Consider the following 21362-nt stretch of genomic DNA (forward strand, 5'->3'; position numbering starts at 1 on the left):
ATATCGTCATCCACTGCAAGCCACCATACATGGCTCCGCGCTACAGCTTTCATCTTGGATATCCCTGGATGGCCCTCATGAAGCAGCCTCAAGGCGGCGCAATGGAGTGACACAGGTACCAATACAAGGTTGCCCCTGAGCATGCTGTTCCCTTGCACACTCATCTCGGGGAACCGTGTTTTATAGGGTTTCCCCTCAGGCCTCATGTCCTGCTGGCGGCCAGTGCGCACTACTTCTCCCACTCGCGAAACCACTGGATCTCGGGCAGTGGCGTCAGCAACAGCAGCTGACGACCGCGTTCGCGGGTATACTCCCGCCAGCATGAAGACGTCAGCCAGGCAGTCCACGGAAAACTCTGTTGTGGGAAGTGGCAGGCGACTCAGTCCGTCCGCAGGTGCTATGTGGCTACCAGACCTGTAGCTTAGTGTATATCGGTACCTAGACAACAGCACTGCCCATTGTGGCACCCTTGGAGAGCAGGACTCTGGGACAGGTCTCTGTGCTGCGAGCAAACCTAGTAGTGGCTTGTGGTCAGTGACGGCTTCGAACGGAAGACTCCACAAGTACTGTCTGAACTTCGTGACCCCAAACACGAGCGCTAACGTTTCCTTGTCCAACTGGCTGTAGATATTTTCTGCAGCCGCCAGACTTCTAGACGCAAAAGCAATGGAATGCTCTTCCCCCGACGTTTCGCGCTGTGCCAAGACTGCCCCCAGCCCGTAAGGTGAGGCATCTGTGATCAGCACAGTCGGCCTTGCAGGGTCAAAATGTGCTAAAACTCTAGCGGGCGTAAGCAGCTCTTTGCTTTTCCGGAAAGCTTGCTCCTCCTGAGACGCCCAGCCCCACCGGGCCCCTGCCCCAGCAAGTGGTTCAGGGGGTGCAACACACTAGTAGACAGGTCTGGCATGAACCGTCTATAAAGGTTGATCAGGCCCAAGCAGCTCTCTGGCTCCTTCACATTCCGAGGCCCTGGTGCTGCCAGCACGGCTTCTGTTTTGGTTGGGTTTGTTTGAAGTACGGCTGCACTGATGACCTGCCCTAGATACTCCACCTTAGGTACCAGGAACTCGCATTTAGAAAGCTTCAGCCGCAGCCCGGCTCTCCTCAGTGGCTCCAGGACTCGGCACACATTAGCCCAATGGTCGCTGTCATTGGCGCCGGTCACCAGTATATCGTCAAAGTATAAAGTAACATGGTCAAGATTGTGCAGAATGTTCTCCATCTCGCGCTGAAATAAAGCCGGGGCTGATGAAAGCCGAACCGGAAGTCGGGTCAACTGGTAGCCTATCGGTGTGTTGATCGTGACAGATTTTTTAGAGTCTTCGTGCAGCTTAACCGGCTGGTACACATCTCTCAGGTCAAGCTTTGTAAACTGGGCGCCCCCCGCTAGCCTTGCAAACAGCTCCTCGATGCGAGGGGTTGCGCAGGACTCCAGCACCGTCACTGGGTTGACTCCCTCACGCTCCATCCTCTGCAAGTCCTCGGCAACTCTCTTGTAGCGCAAACGGGATGACCCGCGGCTTAAAAAAATCTTGGCTTAGCACCCTCTTGCACGGTAATCTGGACGGTGACGCCGTCAATTGTGCCCAGTCCCTCCGAGAATACTGCATGGAATTGACTTCCCACTTCTTCCACGGACGTCGACGCATTGACTGTTTCTGGGTTGCCGATTCCGAGCTGAAATTCTTTCATCCAACTTCTTCTGAACCGCGTTGGGCACGGGCCGCTCACGACGAACAAATGCAGCGCGCATTCGCTTTCACTGAGCTTAACGGTTGCCACGAACTAGCCTACCACCGGCTTCGTGTCGCCGAAAAATTCTCCGAGCTGGACCTCCGATGTCTGCAATCTCGCCGAGGGAAACAGCTGCGTAAACTTCCTCTCGCTGATAGTTGACGCACTGGCGCCGGTATCAAGCTCCATGTCCAACTTCACCCCATTGATGGAAACTTCAACACGCATTGGCTCTGGCCCGGTCGCTTGAAGCGTTCATAAGTCGTACGCTCCTTCCTTCTCCGGCCTGTATTCCGTCGCCGCCAGCGCGTCGTCCCGGTTGTGGACAAGTTATGGTCCATTCCGGAACCTCGCTTTTGCAGTCTGTGACGTGCTAGACCGGCATACTCTGGACAGCCGACCTCTGTGCTCGCACTTGAAGCAAACGCTGCTCACGTGATGGTATTGGGGTGCCCGATGCTGCCCCCCATAGTGGAACCAAGACACACTTGCCTGCTGCTTGGTTTTCACAACATTCGTAGACTCCTTGGATTGTACTGGCGTTGCTTGGGGTAGCTGTGTACATATTGTATGGGAACCTTTCCGTGCACCTTCCAAGGCAATGACGGTATTCTTCGCGATCTCAAACTCCAAAGCTGCCGTTTCCAGCAGCCGAGTCTGCATTGTGACATCAATGATGCCGCTCACGATTTGGTCCCGCAGCATCCGCTCACGAAACGATGCGAACTTAGTCATCGGCAGGTTTCTTTAGTGATGCGATGAAGTCGCTAAATGACTCTCCGTCCCGCCGGTGTCGAGAAAAAACCTGGAAATGGCCACAACCTCCGATACCTTTGGCGAGTAGTGCTTGTTCAGAGCGTTAAAATTGCCAGCCAAGGTGGTGTTGGCTGGCTTCGTAGGGGCTAGCAGGCTCCGCAGCAGCAAGTAAGTTTCTGATCCACAGCACGCCAGAAACACAGCAGTCTTCTTCGCCTCAGCGATGTCATTGGCTGAGAAGTACAGTTCGACCGGTTCTCAATACTCGGTCCAATCCGACGTACCCACGTCGAATGGTTCCACCTTCCCGACAACAGACATGGCCGACACAGCGGGGCGGATAACGCAGACGTGACCGTGGTTTATCGCTCCTCGCCAGTTGAGATAATCCGGGCTGGGAACATTTCCCGGCCACGAGTGAAGGACAACATGCCAGTCGAGGGCATATGATGCACTGGCTAGCCCACTCATGCGTGCCTTTTTATTGACCGACGCGGTGGCGCCTTGCAGTAATCAATAACGTCACACAGAAGCTGACCACACCAGCGAAATAGAAAACAACGTTGTTCAGTTTTCTGCCATCGTCCTATGTGTTGTGGAAGCGTAGGCTTTCGTACGACGAGAGCCAATCCCCGACGTCGTGTCATCTGCGCCGTTGAAAACAGCAGGGTTCCTTTGGCAGATTACAATGGAGCAGACGAGCGATGGAGGAGGAGGGGCCTGTAGGGATGCGTCGTCGGGCATGGTAGACGGTGGCGCGTGGTATGCTAGTTCCAGTGTGGTTTTTTTCAAAATACCGCGCACCGCCTGAGAGAGGCTGACGTGGCGGTCAAGCAGCAGCATGAGTCCTTGCACGAGCGGCGAACCCCGCGCCCCGCGCTGGTGATGCTGATTGTCTTTACTCGAGTATATATATATATATATATATATATATATATATATATATATATATATATATATATATATATATATATATATATATATATATGTATATATATAGTAGGCAAAGAGGCATTCTTCAGGCTACCTTTCAAACGTAAAGAACTTGAGTGGTGCTACAAGGTAAACAGAACAAGTATTTAATTTCGACAGTTTCGATCGGTGGACCGATCTTCATCAGGGTTTACAAAAAATGGCAGTTCGGCCCTGGTAGCGAAGACACCAGACCGGGTGCCCGGTCGTTCTTAATACATCAAACCGAGAGGAACAGTTGTTACAGTGATTGATTTTCGGCGCCTTGGCAGATTTACAGCGGCCTTTGGCAGCTATGCAGGGCAAGAGGAAGGCGGAGTCACATGTATGTAGAGCAAGGAGGTCAGTGAGGAAAAAAAAAAGAGAAAAAGAAAGAAAAAGGAAAAAAAAAGAAAAAAGCACACAGGAGGAGGGAGACGCAAGTCGGAGAGTGAGGGGGGCGGGAAGTAGCGGCAGCTAGGTTCCCGTGCACCCGAGGCAAGGAGGGGAGAAAACGGTGGCTCCGCAGCACCAGTGCGTGGGCTGCCGTTGTAGCGGGAGAGAGGGCAAGTTGAATCGGGTGGCGGGGGGCACAATAGGGAAGGGGCCCAGAAGGAAGACAGACAGTTGCCGCTCTTCTGTCTTGCTTGTGGGCCCCTTCTCTATTGTGCCCCCCGCCACCCGATTCAACTTGCCCTCTCTCCCGCTACAACGGCAGCCCACGCACTGGTGCTGCGGAGCGACCGTTTTCTCCCCTCCTTGCCTCGGGTGCACGGGAACCTAGCTGCCGCTACTTCCCGCCCCCCTCACTCTCCGCCTTACGTCTCCCTCCTCCTGTGTGCTTTTTTCTTTTTTTTTCCTTTCTCTTTCTTTTTCTCTTTTTTTTTCCTCACTGACCTCCTTGCTCTACATACATGTGACTCCGCCTTCCTCTTGCTCTGCATAGCTGCCAAAGGCCGCTGTAAATCTGCCAAGGCGCCGAAAATCAATCACTGTCACAACTGTTCCTCTCGGTTTGATGTATGTAAGAACGACCGGGCACCCGGTCTGGTGTCTTCGCTACCAGGGCCGAACTGCCATTTTTTTGTAAACCCTGATGAAGATCGGTCCACCGATCGAAACTGTCGAAATTAAATACTTGTTCTGTTTACCTTGTAGCACCACTCAAGTTCTTTACATATATATATATATATATATATATATATATATATATATATATATATATATATATGCGCGTGTGTATGTAAACATTTAATGTGCCTTTAATGCATTGGACCGAGACGTTTTTGCATTTATACACATAAGGATAAATAAGTGCACTGCTCTATATATATATATATATATATATATATATATATATATATATACATATATATGTATTGTTACAGTGCAAGAAGAGAACAAAGTTGTCGGCGATGAAGACGACGAAGTGACAACAGCCTCTCGGGATTCACGGCTGCTCTATATATACGCATCGTTTTAATAAATCGCGTAAATTTTTTATGCCTGTGACATCTTGGTGGAGGTGCGGGTTGCGCGTCTTCGCCACGGAGCTCCGCAGCGTACGTCTATCCCAGCCTGGGACCATGCTTCCAGTGGAAGGAACCGCGTGTGCAGCTGCAATTGCGACTACGCATACCCAGCATGTTGCTGTACCTCAGCCACAAGACCCCGGCAAGTTAACCGGCCTGGAAGGTATTGACGTAGAAGAATGGTTGAAGATGTATGAGCACGTCAGCACGGTGAGCAGGTGGGATCTGACCATACTGCTGGCCAATGTCGTGTTCTACCTCGACGGAATACCGCGAACATGGTTTTGCACCCACGAAGAAGAGCTAACCGGCCTGGAAGATATTGACGTAGAAGAATGGTTTAAGATGTATGAGCACGTCAGCACGGTGAGCAGGTGGGATCTAACCATACTGCTGGCCAATGTCGTGTTCTACCTCGACGGAACACCACGAACATGGTTTTGCACCCACGAAGAAGAGCTAACCGGCCTTGAAGGTATTGACGTAGAAGAATGGTTGAAGATGTATGAGCACGTCAGCACGGTGAGCAGGTGGGATCTAACCATACTGCTGGCCAATGTCGTGTTCTACCTCGACGGAACACCACGAACATGGTTTTGCACCCACGAAGAAGAGCTAACCGGCCTTGAAGGTATTGACGTAGAAGAATGGTTGAAGATGTATGAGCACGTCAGCACGGTGAGCAGGTGGGATCTAACCATACTGCTGGCCAATGTCGTGTTCTACCTCGACGGAACACCACGAACATGGTTTTGCACCCACGAAGAAGAGCTAACCGGCCTTGAAGGTATTGACGTAGAAGAATGGTTGAAGATGTATGAGCACGTCAGCACGGTGAGCAGGTGGGATCTAACCATACTGCTGGCCAATGTCGTGTTCTACCTCGACGGAACACCACGAACATGGTTTTGCACCCACGAAGAAGAGCTAAACAGCTGGGACTTGTTCAAAGAGAAGCTGTCCGACGTTTCTTGCAATCCGACCAGTCCACAACTAGCCGCCAAGCAACAACTCGCCACGCGTGCACAAACGGCTACCGAGTCGTATGTCTCCTACATTCAAGACGTCCTAGCCCTCTGTCATAAAATCGACACGTTCATAAACGTGTCAACGCGCACGCTAGCCGTCTTTTGTCACCTGCGTAGCAGAACTACTCTATTACCGAGCGCGAATGCTTGTCAGTTATGTGGGCAGTGGCGAAATTCCGCCCCTATTTATACCGCAGGACCTTTTCTATTGTAACGGACCACCACGCCCTCTGCTGGCTTTCGTCCTTAAAGGATCCGACAGGGAGACATAGGCGATGGGCTTTGCGGCTGCAAGACTATTCCTATTCGGTGGCGTATAGGTCTGGTCGCCTACACAATGACGTCGACTGCTTGTCCCGTTACTCTGTACACACTCCCGCCAACGCCGACATGGACGCCTTCGCAAGAGCTCATTCCGTTGCCCAGCTTTTGGACATGGCCAACGAGCAACGCCATGACGCTACTTTGAGCACCCTCTTTGACCGAATGAAAACTGCTCCTACCGATCCATCATTATGGCGGTTCGTCCTCAACGACGGGATATTGTACCGACGCAATTTTCATCTGGACGGTCCTCCCCTTCTCATTGTCGTTCCTCGACACCTCCGCTCAACCATGCTTCAGGAGGACGCCCCAACATCTGGACACCTTGGGTTTGCTCGCACTCACGACGGCTTGCGCCGCCGCTTTTACTTGCCCTGCCTCGCACGCTCCGTACGGCGCTACGTAGCTCCTTGCAAGCCCTGTCAACATCGCAAAAAGCCAGCAACGCTTCCTGCCGAGTACTTACAGCCGATCGGCAATCCATCTGAGCCATTCTTTCGCGTGGGTTTGGATCTCCTTGGCCCTTTCCCTGAGTCCAGCTCCGGCAACAGATGGATCGCTGTCGCTACTGTTTATGCGACGCGCTATGCCATCACTCGGGCACTTCCCACGAGCAGCGCAACCGACGTCGCCGATTTCCTACTCCGTTATATCATTTTAGTTCATGGCGCCCCACAACAGCTCCTTACTGACCGCGGCCGCACTTTCCTCTCCCAAGTCATCGTAATTATTCTACGCTTATGTTCTACCAAGCACAAACTGGCTACGTCCTATCATCCCCAGACCAAAGACATTAGTGAGGGACATAATCGGACCATTACTGGCATGCTATCGATATACGTTGCACCCGACCACAAGGACTGGGATGTGGCGCTTCCTTATGTCACGTTCGCCTATAGTTCATCACGCCACAATACCGCTGGGTATTCCCCCGTTTAGTTACTCTTTGGTCGTGACCCTGTATTACCATTGGACACTTCACTTCCCTTGGTACTGGAGTCGAGGACCGAGTATGCTCGCGACGCCATCGCCCACGCTGCCCATGCGCGCCACTTTGCCCGTACTCGTCTGTTGGCATCGCAGGAATCTCAACGGCACGCTTACAATCGCCGCCATCGTGACATATTTTTCACCAGGCTCTCTTGTGCTACTTTGGTCCCCTTGCCGCCGAGTGGTGCTCTCCGAGAAACTCCTTCCATGCTACAAAGGCCATTACCGTGTTCTATGTCATGTGACCAATGTCACAAGATAATCGCCGTGACCTCCGTCATGCCACGCGGTCCCACATAACCTGAGGTCGTACACGTCTCTCGACTTAAGCCTTACTATGCCTTTACCAACGGCCCCGTCTGAAGCACCGGGACGGTGCTTTTTCTGCCGGGGGTCGTGTTACGGTGGAAAAAGAGGACAAGGTTGTCGACGGTGAAGATGACGAAGTTACTACAGCCTCTCGGGATTCTGGGCTGCTGTATATATACGCATCGTGTAAATACATCGTGGAAATAGTTTTATACCCCTGACTATATATATATATATATATATATATATATATATATATTAGAGGCGACTCATCTTTTCCATGACTATTGCGATATGCTCGTTTCGTAGGTGTACTTGGGGGTTCCCAAAAGAATTTCGACCCTTTTCTTGCGTGCGACTGTCGTGAAGGACTTCAAAAAACTCTCGTTAAATTGCTCTCATGTCGCTAAGGTTGTCTCTTTGCTCTCGAAACGGGTACAAGCAGCGTCATTCAATGAAAAATAGGCATGTCGCAGCTTGCCCTCGTCACACCAGTTGAATGTCGTTGTCGTCTGTTATGTCCCCAGTCAGTTTCCAGCGTCTTCAAACGGTGATCCACGGAAAGTGTGTGGCTCCCTAGGCTGTCGTAGTATCATGACCGCTGACGATGCGGGGTTCGTTATCGTGGCTCCCGTGGCTCCAGTCATGGTCTGCCTGATAGTCACGTGTACAACTCCGTGCCAATGGGGGCAGTTGTTATAGCCTTAGACTACATAGATGGTCTGGGACGAGGTTCGTACTGTTTTGGTTCTTTGGGCTTGAATCGCTGCTTTTCGGAGGCGTCAGATACATGAAAGCGAAAACACCTCCACCAGATGTCACCTTACAGTGAGGGTGAAGAACGAGGCACTGTTAACTTTGCGAGTTACTAATTTAGCTTTTTACTGTGTGAACCTGTGGCCTGGGAAAAGAGTAGAATTGAAGCACAACAATTGCAACGAGCAATGTGAGCGACCGTCGAAGATTTAATCTGCGGGTCAAGCGCGTCGGCTTCTATACATTCGAAGATTCCGGTGATATCGCAGGTACCTTCGCGTCTTCCGAAAGTCCTACACGCTTGGCGTGGCACATATAATCAGATTATAAAAGCTTTGGTGGAATGAGCTAACGGATACAGCTATATAGAGCATTTGAGTAACTTCTGATGCATGCAGGTGTGTCCTCCGCGGAACGATAACGGTCAACATTAATTAGCCAGTGAAAAGCGCTGGCCAAAGAAAGAAGTATGCGTATCGTGGGTTAGACAGATAGATATATAGCCCCCGAAAACTTCGTCAACTACTGTAAGAGCTATAGCTATAAAAGGTTCACCGCCGCTTAAGACACTCCCTAACGTGAAATTGGAGCGCAGCTCTTTGCGTGTTTTCATTTTGCGATATATTGGCTGCAGCGGGCAATCTGTCTCGTGCGGCACATTCCAAATGAAGCAAAGCGTTACGCGTCTGCCTCGCTAATCCGGAGATCGCGAGAGGCAGTGGCTGGAGGATGCGCGGATGCGATTCACAGCATCCACTGGAGACAGACCTCTGGTCATTCAGCTCTTTGGTTCTATACAGGCGACGCGCGCTACTCTCGCACCATACCGTAGTCATCATCGCCACACAGCCCATCTTGCCCGGTGCTAGGCTTTTTGGCTCAAGCTTGCGTTTCATCTAGAACGAGAGTGGCCCTTCGTCGCGGGTAAGTCGTGCCACCAGTCTAAGCGACGACAATGCCCAAGGGAGCATAACATAGAGCCTTACTCGTGGTGGCTCGCATTCGCCCTTTGCAGGAGCTGCAGGAGCAGTGATCCCCGTCCCATAAGCTGGTACCGCAGACTGACCTCAGCAGTACACGCTGCGGACGAGCGTAGCACTCCCCACGTCGCAACACCCGGGCCCCCTCTCGGAAGCTCAGGTGCAATCGCCCACGCGGGTGCGGGTCCCGTTTCCGCCTGATGCTTCCGCTGCACCCTCCTCCTGCGCATTGATCCTCTTCTCTTCGCTATGGCCTTTCTTTCATCGACCACTGCGCTCTGCGTTCGCTTTCATTCTTCACGGCGCTTACTTGCTCGGTTACTACGGCGCCGCCGACGCTCGCCGCCGGAACGGACTATTGAGAGCTGCGCACTAAAAAAGAAAGGCAGAACTAAAACTGCCATGCACAGCGCCTGTCCTAATTGCAAAAGCAGGTGATTTCTCTATCGCTGAGCCCGAAAGGTGGAGCATTGACCCATAACACGGCACTTCGATGAATTGGAAAAGCATGAAAAATTTCCGGCACACGTGACTCGTAGTGAGACGAACAAAAATGCATACTTGAAATCTTCCACTCACACCCACGCTTCACGTGGTGGGTAGCCATGTTGGTGCCTGTTTTAGCTCGCAGTGAATTGCCCTGGTCCAACATTTGGTCGTTGAAAGTAAGGCCTATTTTCCCAATACTAGACTGGGCAAACGAAAGTAGAAATTTCAACACCACACATGGCTAGCGCAGAATATTTATTTGGAACTGTCGCTAATGGCTCCTGGGGCATATCTGACTTAGCAAACTGACATTTTTTGCAATCCGGCATAGTAGGAAAGCATGTTTAGGGCTTCCAATATTGCTGCAACTCCGGCGCGTCCTGCGGTCTTCTAGAATGTGTGGGAAACCAGTAATATACTAAATTACAAAAATAGCATTTCTCAATTTAAATGTAATTATTCATTATCATTACTTGGAGCCTTAAGCAGTAGTGGCAAGTCTGTCCTTGGGTGAGCTCTTTTACGCCAGATTAGGTCGCTGAGTTGTCCACGTCATAATGGTTAGAACATGGGGGTGATTTGATGAGGGAACCAGGATCGAAACCAACAGTCGGAACAATACTTGGCCTACTGGTTTTGTGACAGTGGTATATACTGCTCTTCAAATAAACTTTTGATCGTTAACTTGTGTCACTGGGTATGTGCCACTGGTAGGTGTCGCTTTTCAATGAACCTCTTTCACCACAACCTACATCACCTATAATTAAAACACGGGGCCATTTAGCTGTGCCTGGGCAAATATCTCGCCTCCTAGCAACCTTGGTAGCATTGGGTATGCGCAACCGGTAATCGAATGTAACCAGTGCACCAGTAATGTGAGACAAACCAGTAATGTATACGTCGTTAATTGCATGAACTTCGCTAATCAAATCCAAAAGATGGGTGCGCAACCATGTTTTCCCCGATCAGGCGAATGTGGGTAAGCTCTACAATAGTGTCCCCCCGATGCCGCTTACGAAGTTATCGGAAACGCTGCCAGTCTAGAGGCGTGCACCTAATAGCGGAGGCTATCCAATGCCTAGTGCTCACATGACCGAAGAAATGCCTTTCTTTAAAGCACACACGCGACGTAAAATTTAACCAGCTTCTAATGCCCCGATGAAATTGGCAAAACGGCCTTTCGTAATTAAAGTTCGCAGTTCCTGCACATGTAAGGTTTAGAAGTTTAAAAATAAGGTCTCGAGAGCAGAATAGCTCTTTTTCTGAAAGTTTCTTGTACATCGAAAGCCAACTCCGAACTTTTGCAGTGGCAGCGTCTTGTGTCAAGGAATCAAAATGGTAATCATCAACGTGCCAAAAATGTTACAAAAGCCATCAGGACCTGTGAACTTTAAGCTTCCACTCCCACGCACTTTACCACAGCGAATAGTCATACACTGTCTCTATATTTGGGTGGGTAAGCATTTTTATGCCTACCCATAGAGGAAGCATGTGAATCTGTCCGTCACGTAGGACGAATTGCTATAAAGAAAATAATGCATGAAACAAAATAAATTCGAAAGGAAGAACGTTTGCGGTGGTGATCTCGAACCTGCGATCCCACGCTCGGAAGCTGAGTGTCTTACGCGCTGGCCTTCACACCCACGCTTTTGAAAGTGAATATATCTGAACCACGCAAATGTGTTGTACCTGCGGTACAAAACAAATATCCAAGAAGAACTGTTTCTATGTAGGCTTTGTTGACATATTTGATGATGGTGGAATACAAGCCATCTCTAGGACCATATTTAGAACGATCTTGGAGCATTGTGCGCAAACGTAAGGAAAATTCATATTTTTAGAAAATTACATGTCAAGCGCGCCACATCCCCGATGCCTGTGGTCGTGGGATGCGCCTTCACTTTGGACGTTCCTTCACTGACCGAAATGCTACCATTGTCTGAAGGCCCATGCACACCATGCAGCACAACCAGAGAAATAAGCAGTCGCCGAGTTGTGAAGGAGTGATGAGGGGTTACATGCGTCTCATCAAGGTTGATGATGGTTTGACGCGGATAGGCAAATTCTTGAACAGTGATAAGGGCTTACATTGGTCGGAGCAATTTTCACAACATGCGGCCATGTCATGGCCGCATGTTGTCATGCGGCCTTTTCGAAATGGCGTCCTACTTGGTCCCTCCGGAGAGCCTGCTGTTCTTCAAGTCTTTTCATCGGCGGAAACAATGAGGTGTGCAGCAGACATGGACAAAATGTATCGAGTCTGAGCATTTCACTCTTCAAAAGTCTGCTATGTGGTTCATTTCATTGCTGAACCCGTTTTACTCATGAAACTTCACTGCCAACAGAAGTGAAACTTCACAACAAATAGTTGTAGCGAAGAAAGCATGTTATTTCAGTTCAATAATTAATTAGGCATTCGCTATTGCACTATAATAGGCGAGAGGAAAGGTATAAAATTACGCGCTACTAATTAAGTACGAATTATTTGCAGCCTCGCCGAGGAACAGTGGATAGCGGTTATGAGGGCGTGGGCGGGGCTTCATTGCAGACTTAAGAGGAAGCTTTAGCTCGGGTGCTCCTATCTAAATACATGTAAAAGGAGACTTCGTTTTTCTCAGCAACAACTGCACCAAATTTGACGAGGTTTGTTGCACTTGAAAGAAACACTGAAACTCTAGTGACTGTTTGTTTGGAATTTTTGCTTTATAGTGTCAATTTTTTATTAAAAATTATCAAAATCGAAAATTTTCAGAAAACGAGAATATCAAGTTTACAACTCTGTCTTTCGGCAACAAAAAATGATATCACAATTCTTTGAATTGCATATAATAGTACATTTATAGGGGGCAAATGTGATATGTTACATATCAGTCTAAAAAAATTAGTAATATGCAAATACACTTTTTGCAGAACCCTTGTAAACAACGTGACGAATTCACATAAGATCTAAAATGACATATCGAATTTGTCCGCTTTGAATGGTCTAATGGATGCCGTTTACAGAACCGCGACATCTATTCTTGATGCAGAGCTGTGGATTTGTAAACTTCGTGCTTCTATTTTTTTCAAACTCTCGCATATTTGAAAAACTTTTTAACGAAATTCAGGCACTAAATCGAAATTCCGCTTCAAACAGTCACTAGAATTTAACTGTTTCTCTCAAATGCAACAAATGGTATTAAAATCGGTTCGGGGGTTATCTCAGAAAAAGTTCTTGCGTTTTACGTCTATTTGAATAGGCCGCCTTGGAGTAGGGCCCGAGCTAAAGCTTCCTCTTAAACTGTATCCGACTATAGTAGCGTTTTTTGAATTATCTCTGGAAGAAATATACAGAAATATATATTTGCAAAACAATCACAGTTCTTTTGGGCCCTTCGTTTACAGCTCTAACAAGTTAAGTGCCACAACCGACTCTTATTGTTATTAGGGAAGTTACGCAACGATGCGTGGCCGCCAGTCGCGTACAACCACGTATGGCGCAGGAAGCTGCGACTCTACACGTACTGCGCCCACCGCGGAAGGTTAGAAAAATATCTACATAAACACAGCAGAGAAGTGGCAACGTTAAGAGGCTCGAATAATAACTGTAGAAGCGTCATTAAGAACACATGAATTGTCCTCCACTTCCGGCGGCGTTTTCTCTACTTCCTTTTTAAATAAAAGGATGTTGATCCATGAATATTTTCATAAACAACGGTTACATTTGTTAATTTTCGCTGTTCTTTCCTGTTTGGCTGTTGCCTTGGCTCTCTCCCTTAGTAGATCGCTTAATTTCTGACGTCCTTGCGACTCTTGTTTCCAGTTGGCAATATTGCACGAAAAGAGCTTTACAATTAGGGAAAAGCCAGACGAGTTAACAGGTGACAGTCATATTGCCTATGAGTTTCAAGGTTATTGCAGGGATTGATGATGGATGCTATCTCGCAATATTTTATTTTCCACCTTCTCTAACCCATATCACGGGTATATGGTTCTGAGGATCTGTCAGCGTCGCGGCGAGACGTCACTCGAAGAAATAATGAAACAAAAAGAAAAGTTAAACGCAATTGGCATTTTCGCTGGCCGGAACTCGTTCCACGTGCATACAGACCAGCTGAACACGAACTGAATCCCTTTCCTGGTCCCTGGATCAGTCTAAACGAAGAAGGTTGAACTTACGAACCAACAACGATGGGCGTGACCGTTGAATAGACAGCAACAACTGAATGCATGTCGAGTTAATCGCGTGGGCACCGAATTGATGAGGAAAATGGCCATCACATCCCAGGAAACGCCGATAACTACCACTATCCAAAAGGAGTGAAAAAGGCAGCAAAATGCTGCCGCCGAAGAGCTGTCAAGTCTCAACATTTATTTGGCGGCGCTTTAGGCATGTGTGTGAAAAATGGTGGTGTGGGCGGGGAGGGGGGGTGTATGCGTCTTAATTTCGGGGGGGGGGGGGGGCGGGCCCCCCCGGGCCCTTCCTTGGGTACGTGCCTGGTGGAAGGGACACCGTAAGAGCTAATCCAAAGTGTGATGAGTGCTCGAGCTATTGACTCCGCCGTTATATCCAGGAGGAGCTTCGCTTCCAGCCATATGGTGAACCTGTCAATGCAGTTTAACAGGTAGCGATGGTTCCCGCGGGGAGGAATGGAACCAACAATATCACGTGCAGATGGCTGAAGCTGGTGCGCGGGAATGGGAATGCGCTAAGAGGAGTCGCATTGTGGCGAAGCACTTGAGGCTGCTGACAGTTGAGGCACGAGCGTGACCAGCGACGAACGTCTACGTTGATACTCGGCCACACATAAGGAGAAGTGACGAGTCGCTGTAATGCGCGAATGCCAGGATGTGCCAAAGAATGGATGGCTTCAAGGACGGCCCGGTGGTATAGGTGAGGCATGAAGCGGCGGTAATAGTTGGCGAGGCCAAGAATTTTGCGAAGTTGGCTGGCCTGGTGGTGGATGGCTGAGAAAACTCACGGCTAGTTGTGACGCGGATCAAGAGTGGACGATTGCCGTGTGCGTTGACGCGATGGCCAAGGAAATCTTACTTCGCTACACCTAAAGCCGTGTTCCGACTATAGTCGCATCTGTCATAAATGTCGTAATTATCGCATCTTACATAACTGCAGCAAGTGCTGCTACGTCGCTAAAAACTGCGTACTGTTCACGTTCGCTACTTCGGTAAGATAAATCTTTTACTACCGGCCAATAAGCGCTCTCGGACAACTGAGAAACCCAGTTTTCAATATGGTGCCGATTAGCAAACGAGTGTTCGTCACCGTGCAGGCTCTGCAGGCTTAAAATCAGTTTATAATCATGTAAGAGGTTAACCGACGCAGGTATAGGCGTCGTAGAAGAATGTGGGTTCGCCAAGTGTTCCTCTATATATCCCTGGACGGAGATTTCCACAATCCTTTTTGCGAAGCTGAGGACTGGCGACACGACGCTGCTCTGCAACTTCGTGTGGATGTCCCCGCAGAAGTATGACTTCCTCGAATGCCTTGTCAGACCACTCATTCAAGTTGAAGAGACGCAACTGCGAGAATCAGCTGAGCGTTTGGCTCTAACGCTAAGGTGAGCGTACTGTTTATGGGTTCTCCTTTTCTCTGCTTCCGATGGTAGGCGCGGGCATAGGCGCGCTGCTCGAACAGCACAGCTTCGCTCTGCGGACTAGCTGTTAGCCAACCAATCTGTTTTTTGCCAAGATAAAGCTGCTGTTGCATGTAGAATTATAGGTTTAGTGTTCTAGTCACTGCGACACGTTTATCTGAAAGGCAGTCTCTCGTGCCTCTAACCTTGTCGTGAGTGCATGTGCGGAGCTTACGAGTATCCGGGGAGGGGGGGGGGGGCAATAACCTGTTACGACAGAAGATTCTCGGTGCTTTTCTGCTTTATAAAGGTTTTAAGTCGTGTTATGTAGTGGCGAAAAAGAAACTGCAGAACAAGAAAAGGCATTGACCCACTTTTATTTTTTTTCCGAAGGGAATTCGCTGTTTCTTAATGGTGATGGATTCTACAGCAAGTGTGAAGTGCTACTAGCGTAAAGTTCTTTTGCTAGCAAATGAAGAAAACGCTTCTGTTTGACTTAACTAAAGGCAATATATTACTTCTCGCTATTCCAGGTTCTTGGCAAGTGGAAACAGCTACCAATGCCTGTCTTACAGCTTCAGGGTTGGAAAGTACACTGTCTCGCAGCTGGTTGCGGAAGTGTCCAAGGCTATATGGAAAGTTCTGCAACCGACAGATCTCAGACGACCAGATCAGAGGCAGCTAAAGGCAATCGCTGATGAATTTACGTGGAAATAAACTATCCAAACTGTGTCGGAGCTATCGATGGAAAGCACCTTCATTTGGATGCAGGGGCGTAGCCAGGGGGGGGGGGGGGGGGGGCTTATGGGGCTTCAGCCCCCCCCGACATTTTTTCGTGCTGTCATGCGCCGCCGACCAAAACAACTCCCGGCGCCGGAAATCATGCTCGATTTTGTCTAGAATGTCCTTAATTCACGCTCGAAAATACATTTTAGCGCAAACATTGCGAAATCGGGCTGGATTTTGCGGAAACGCCCATGCATCGGGAGTCACATATCGTAACGCAAGGAGCCCCACCGAGCACAAAATTTCAAGGGCGTTTTGATGGCGAGCGGGCTCGTCTCGGCATCTCGCGGAGGCCGCGGAATCTACGGAGCGCTTGGATTTCAAGTCTGAAACTTTGTGGGTATAAAGTTCTCATAACATTTTGATGGGAAAGGTGCATTGACATTTCCAAAGTCGTGCTTTAGATTTTCAATTCCGGAACTTTGTGGGTTTAATGCTGTTGTAAACATTTGACGCGAAAGGTGCATCGACTTTCCTAAAGTCGTACATCGGGCCATACAACGAGACAAGCCAAATCAACATACTATCAGACAAGTTGACAAAGCACGCAGTGAGGTGCAATGAAACAAAGCGTTGTGGTGGTTCATTTGTGCCGTCAGGTCACAGAAAAGAATATGAAAATTTTTTCTTCACCTGCGCCAAAGCATCCATGTCAAGACACTAAAGCCACCATTGTAACTGAGTTCTTATTTATTTTTCTACCTAGAATTTTATTCGCGAGGATACATTGAGCCTCTTTATTTATTTATTCATTTATTTATTTTTTGTTCTCGCAACCCGCGGGCTGCCGATCCAGCCAGAGCGCATGCGTTTTTCTCGTGCTGCATCGACCACCGCGCGGCGCACTTGGATGCGCGTTCGTTTTTCTCTGTCCGATTGCATTTTCGCCTGGCAGAGTTTTGGACGCTTTCTGGCTAGCAGACGAGAAAAAGAAACAATGAATAGTCGCTCGCCGCCAGCACTGCGGGGACTCGACGGATTGCAACGCGTTCGCTTGAGCGCAACCTCTCCGGATAATTTTATCTCGCCGGTGTAGGATACCGAGCAGTATGCGTATGGCTTTCTGTGGACCAAGCGTCACACGTTTTCTTCGATATTCCTTCGGTAGCCACACTAGGTGCCCAAAGTAGGCATTCGATTGTAGCCAACATGCTTTCCTTTGCGTCATTCTATTTCACCGCCCCCCGCCCCACAAAAGAAAAAAAGAAGACATTGTTGCGGCGCAGCGAATTATCGCATGGTGAAAGCTCAATTTTGTTACTTCTTTTGCGGAAAGTAATGGGCCACGGGACGCTTCAGTTGCCGGATACTATTAAATTATTGCAATAGCAGCTATATGAAGACTCCAGGCACATTCCTGCCGTTGCCCTCATGTTCCGTATAAATAAAGGCCAAGTGTGATAACATCGTGACCGCGCGCCGCATGCTCTATGTGCGAGTGAAAGCGTGGGGGGGAAGGGGGAGGGGGTTAGCCCACGATGGTGGCTCAGTCTTGTGTGCGCAAGGGAGAAAAGCGGGGAGGAAGCACGCCGCCTTCAGTCGCACGCGATACATTTTGAGAGTGGAGGGAGGGGGGGGGGGGGGTGCTGTGATCTGTGAATCTGTGGTTGCGCAACCTGTTTACTTGCCTTGTTTGACGCATTATGTATAGTGACTTTTTCTTAGGTACGTAGATTTATTGGAGACTTATACGTATATTTAAACATCTTGTTGCCAGGTTTTGTGTATATGCGCAGTGAGCTTTGTTTCCAGTGACAATTTTTTGCCCTGTGTCAAGCTGTATCTTCACATTTGTATATTCCATTTTATCTTCGCATTTCTAATGTACGAAGGCGAGTCAAATGAAAGTGAGACAACCCGCCCCGCGCAATAATGGTTCGGTTCATTATTTTCGAGGCATGCGCGTAGCACATACGCATCTCATTTACAAGTGACATACATGCAGAGGTGAGGTTAAATGTTCTTTAATGCTCTCATACACTGGGTTGAACATGGTTGCGTGACATAATGTACACTCCAAAAGTTGAACAGCTTGGTGTCGTGAGGTTTTTGATGTTTCCAAAAGAAATTATTCGCCGTATGGCTGCCGTATGCGTTGAACATTGCGTTTCATTGGCCACTGTGAAGCGTTGTAGCAAACTGTTCAAAGAAGGACATGAAAGTTACAAAGACGATGCATGGTCGGGCCAAAGCGACCGTGCAATCACCCCCAACACAATTGAAAAGGCCGTGGTTGCTCAGTGGCTATGGTGTTGGGCTGCTGAGCACGAGGTCGCGGGATCGAATCCAGGTCACGGCGGCTGCATTTCGGTGGAGGCGAAATGCGAAAGCACCCGTGTACTTAGATTTAAGCGCACGTCAAAGAACCCCAGATGAGGGTGACGATTTTTTGTCTGCAATTGTGAGCGGGGATGACTCATGGTGCCGCTACTATTAGCCTGAAACACTACGGCAAAGCTTACAGCGGAAACATTTGAATTCACCACTCCCAAGGAAAACAAAGGCCGTCATTTCTGCCGGAAAAGTGTTGACTTCTTTTTAGATCGTTAGGGGCCATTATTGATCGAATTTCCTAAACCTGGAGAGACTCTAAATCGTTTCAGATATTGTGAAAGGTCGGATCGGCTGCGTGTCGCAATCCAGAACAAACGACGTGGAAAATTGAGCATTGGGAACATCTTGCTTCATGACATTGCCCGTTCCCACGTCGCTGATGTGGTTAATACAAAACTGGCAAAGTTCAAGTGGGAAACGCTGCAAAATCCCTCATGCAGCCCAGACCTGTTGCCTTGCGTCTTCCACATTTGGTAAAATTTGAAAAATCTGCTCAAGGGAACCAGATTCGTGTCGGAAGATGACGTGTATTCATTTACAGATTTTTGAGGCAGCAACCCAAGGAGTTTTATGAGACGGGAATTACGCGACTCGTTAGTAGGACAAGTGTCTAAATACTCATGGTGACTACATTTAAATAAAGTACCCCGTTTGTCATATATTCCCATTGGCTCACTTTCATTTGACTAGTCCTTGTATTTTTTGCAGAACTCCTGCTTTTTACATGTGCTCTCTGTTGCGACTATAATTTCGGAGCAATTACTCGCAATACAAAGCCGGTGAGAGCTGCTCCTGCAGAATACATTCTAACAAAGGGCAGCATCATTGAGATTTTCCCCTGGTCGTTGCATATGTACGAAAATGTAAACAATGTTGTTGAATCACACACACACACACACACACACACACACATATATATATACATATATATATATATATATATATATATATATATATATATATATATATATATATATATATATATATATATATATATATATATATATATATATATATATATATATATATATTGATCCCTCGACTCATTCTATAAGCAGGCGGCCGAGCTGCAAAGTGAGCCCCCCACGAACGAAATTTCTGGCTACGCCACTGTTTGGATGCACCACCGAACTCTGGTTATCTGTACTTTAGCTACAAGCACAGCTTTAGTATCCACCTTATGGCATCCTGTAATGCAGCCTACAGCTTTAGGACTGTTAACATAGGGTGTCATGGTAGGGAAGGCGACGGCGGTGTGCTTTCTACGCCCGGTCTAGGAGACTTTGCCGACATTGCAGACATAATGTTCCCATACCCCGCGGCCTTGCCGAATGATGGCCTTGTGCTCCCATTTGTGATGGTAGGAGACGGTGCATTTCCCCTAAAAGTGAACTTGATGAAACCGAAGCCGGGAGTTCAACGACGAAACTCAAAGAAAAAGGCGTATAATTACAGGCTATCAATAGCACGACGGTGCATAGAAAATGCTTTCGTCATTTTATGTCCATGATAGAGGGTGCTGCGGAATCACATGCGTCCGCTGCAAGATAATGCAATTGCAGTCTCAGCTGCTTGCTGTTGTCTGCACAGTTACTTGATGCAGTAGGGGAAGCTGCCACGTGGTTATGCCCATCACATTTCGCCCACCACAGAGACAGTACAAACAATGAAGGTATTTTTATCCCAGGATAATGACGGAACACTACGGAGCTCCTGGGGACAAATAAATTGGGAAGGCTCTAATAGTAACTCTAAAAGAGCAGCAGAAGTGATAGACTGCTTTGCTATCTTCATGGCTCTGGTTCTGTAAGCTGGCAGTGGGTTTAAGGGCAAAGTACCACACGTACAGTTTTTTCTCACTGAATTTTCCGTAACATAATACTTGATATCATAAGTTGCCCTAAATGTCATGTTTAGTTTTGGTGTGGCTAGATTGCTCGAAATGACGGAAAGATGAGCTAGTTGGTGAAGATTCTAATGCAAAGAAGTGGTAAGGCATGCAGACACGGACACAAGTGGACAACACGAACCCCGACATTCGTGTTGTCCACTTGTGTCCGTCTCTACATGCCTTACGCCTTCTTTGCATTGTTGATTGCTTAAGTAGTTTGATGTCAGCGGTAATACACATACGGCTTACACAAATGCTTTGGTAATTCTTTATTTCACTTGGATGGTTCTGCGCTGCATGTCGTTTTAGTGTTGAGTTAGTTCATTTGACAACCTATATATAATAAGCATAAACACGGAATGAACCGTTCCTACACGCAAATAAAATATTGTCACAGTCGGTAATGTGGGAAAAGGAGGACGATGATGGTGGCCTTGGAGACGACGAAGAAGTGTGTAGCATTATCGCTGCTCTACGCTTGCTGGCTCAGCCATTAAAAGCTATCTGTAAATAGACGCACGCTTCTTCCTTCCCGTAACATCTTTGGTGGACGTGCGGGGTAATCACTTGCGCAAGACGGAGCTCCGCAGCGGACGTAACCTGGTCGCCCTGTCATCCCAAGGAGAGAGTTCAACCACGGCCCCGTCGTCACCACCGACGGTCATCCTGGCCCAGCCTCGCGACCCTGGCATGTTTTCCGGGATCGACAAGGTTAACGTCGATGACTGGTTGCAGAATTACGAACGGGTCAGCGCACACAACAGGTGGGATAACAGGCTTATGCTGGCCAATATAATATTCTACCTCAAGAAAACGGCACGGGTCTGGTTCGAAACACATGAAGAATAGATTACTAGTTGGGACCAGTGCAAGCAGAAGCTTAGAGATTTGTTCGGCAAGCCCGTCCGCCGCCAACGGGCTGCGAAGGA

Source organism: Dermacentor andersoni, chromosome 3 (assembly GCF_023375885.2).
Source record: "Dermacentor andersoni chromosome 3, qqDerAnde1_hic_scaffold, whole genome shotgun sequence".
Classification (NCBI taxonomy): domain Eukaryota; kingdom Metazoa; phylum Arthropoda; class Arachnida; order Ixodida; family Ixodidae; genus Dermacentor; species Dermacentor andersoni.